Raw genomic sequence first — 2,937 nt, 5'->3', positions numbered from 1 at the left:
GACACGGTCTGTAGCCTACTTGTGAGGTAGGTTGAGAACCATGAAAGCGCATTACCCCGAACTCCAGTGGCCTCCAATTTAAGGAGCAGCCTATTTCTATCAATGCTGTCAAAGGCCTTCCTCAAATCAAGAAATATTAAAATAATGCGCAAGTTGTCAGATATAGCATTATTGATTTGTCTGTTGACATCAAAAAGAGCATCAGAAATGTTCCTGTCGTCTCTGAACCCATACTGACACTCGCACAAGATTTGATTGTTAGAAAGATAGAAAACTAATTGTTCTTTAACTATACGCTCAAGGATCTTGGAGAATACACTCAAAAGGCTGATGGGGCGGAAATTATTTTTATCTAAGAAGCTATCTCCTTTATGCAAGGGAATGACCTTAGCGATTTTAAAGATATCCAGGAAAATGCCAGAAGAATTACTTAAATTTATTAAATGCAGAAGGGGCTTAGAGAATATATAAATATTGTCTTTTAACATATCAGCCGAGACACCATCACGTCCAGGGGCGGATCCCCCACGCAGTCCAGTCGCGTGCCGTATTGTAACGTTTATGTTTTATGGACCTCATTTTCGGAAGTTGGATTGATCACCCAACTAGACATTTCCACTGCGGAAGCTAGCCCGCAAAGTTGGCCGATGCATTCCCTAAAACTGAGCGTGCAGTATTTGCCTATCAAAGTTATGTAGGCGCTGAGAAATTGCCGTAAGCGCTGTTGCCTAGCCAGAGCCGCCACTTTGGAACTTAGACCGGTGCGCCGGCAAGTTTAATCCCGACCGGGGGTTTTGGCATTGTCTCGACAATTAGGCTTGTTGTGGATGAGCTGCCGACCTGTTCACTTGGATTGTGGAAGCCCTGTTCACGTCGTGGATTTTCAGCATTTTCTTCAGGGAAAATTTGCTTAGAGGTAAGGCAGACCGTCATTTTCTATAATTCAAATCTTTGTCAAAAGCAATATTTAAAAGCGTCAAAATTTAAATCATTATTAGACTTTTGCAATCATTAAAATAGGTTCTCTTTATTCATGCTTGGACAATCCTAAGTAAGGCACATGGCACATAAGAACGATGTTTAATGTATGATTACTTATTTTACAAGTAATTAGGGTTTAGTTTATTGTGTTGTCAATATTTTATGTTGTGTGATAAACTGCCCAATTTGTATTTTATTGGGAAAGAGCTGAATATGAAAATAGTACTGTCTGTTTAATGTGTATAGCGATATAAAATTCACTCATATAAATCTAACTGTGGCTTAAAATGAATACGAGCCAATTATGCAATATTAATTTTGAAGGAAGAAACTTGGAGTAGAATTTAGGTAGTTAAAATCTGTTTCAGTAATATTTTGTAGCTATAAAATGTCTAATGTTAAAGTAAATGTATTAAAAAAAATAAATAAATAAAATAAATCAAGTACGTTCTTGTTTGTGAATATAAATGTCTCATTTGTTTTGTATGTTTAAAGAACGGTGTAATTTGTTAAATGTAAATTTGTCAATTTTGAGACAACGATTGTGGTTTGTACACAATTGTTCGATGACAATGAATATTGCAGTAACCTTATTGAATATCGCCAGTAACTTGATTTTATTTGTGCCACAGAAAATGAGTGTTATTATCAATATATTTATCTTGAAAATATTTACCTTTCGTCGTTAAGAACAGGTTATTAGCTGCTCTACTAGCTAACTGTCCGTATATAATATTTAATTATTGTCCACTATTTACAGAGCCAAATTTATTAATGTTTCATATCTCTGATATATCTCGTAGTAATGATTTTAAATGACAATTAATGATTTTGTTTAGTAAAGTTCTAATGTGTCTAAATAATAACCTTATTTTCGTACTTGTGATTTTGTACAAACTGTCTAATAATAGATTATCATTTATCTTTTACATGTTATTGTGTGAGCTCGTGAGTTATGATGCAGTTAAGCTGCACAAGTATTATTTTATAGAAAAGGATTAACATGTTTTGAAGTAACTGAAACAATAATATACTGTATATATATATACAGGGTGTATATTATGTCTGGAAACACCCAAATATATCCTTTAATAATTTAAATATAAATTTGAAACCTCTTACAATCGTGATAGAGATTGGGCATCTACTTTTTGGAACAATGTTTTGTTATGTCACACCAACGGGGGACGTCCTGCCGAGGGTATCGTGAATATTCTTAATGGAAGCCTATACCTTGTGATACATAATTTTAAAGGTAATAGCTTACTGAATTGAATGCCACAAACCGCATCTCAAGGGAATTATTCTATCAGAAAATAGAGCATTTTTAGTATTGAAAATTTACTGATGTTCAACAATGTAATTTTAACATGGTTCTTGCCACAACATGTGTTACACAAATTTTTTAGCATTTTTTTAAATGTTCAATTAAATAAAACAAAAATTTCATTTTAAGCTGGTTCTATTAGCACAAATTTGCCAGTTTTTATTACAGTACAATTATGGAAATACTTATGTTATTGATTTCTTATTACAAATAAAAAATAATGTATGCTGTTAAAAAAGTCTTACAACAAACGTTTTACCTGCATTTGGTGTCAAAGCGATTGTTCGAACTGTGTACCTTCTACGGTTTGACAATGAGCCAATCTTGTGTAAAATGATTCGACAGAGTTGCCTAACATTTCTTCAGTTATCAAAGCAATCTCCTCTATAATCCTGTTTCTTAGGTCTTCCAAATTATGAGCCTTTCTTCTATAAACATTGGATTTTAAATGACCCCATAGGAAATAATCGATTGGTGACAAATCCGGAGATCTTGTCTCTTTAAACCTTCCTGCTGACTGGAAAAACACCAAGTACAGATTCATAAGTAATCAGAGAAAGTGACTCATAAGTTTTATTCATTGTAATAAAAACTGGTAAATTTGTACTAATGAAACCAGCTTAAAAATA

Source organism: Homalodisca vitripennis, unplaced genomic scaffold (genome assembly GCF_021130785.1).
Source record: "Homalodisca vitripennis isolate AUS2020 unplaced genomic scaffold, UT_GWSS_2.1 ScUCBcl_4348;HRSCAF=10477, whole genome shotgun sequence".
Taxonomy (NCBI): Eukaryota; Metazoa; Arthropoda; class Insecta; order Hemiptera; family Cicadellidae; genus Homalodisca; species Homalodisca vitripennis.
The sequence above is the reverse complement of the archived record's forward strand: the minus strand, read 5'-3'. Positions refer to the sequence as shown.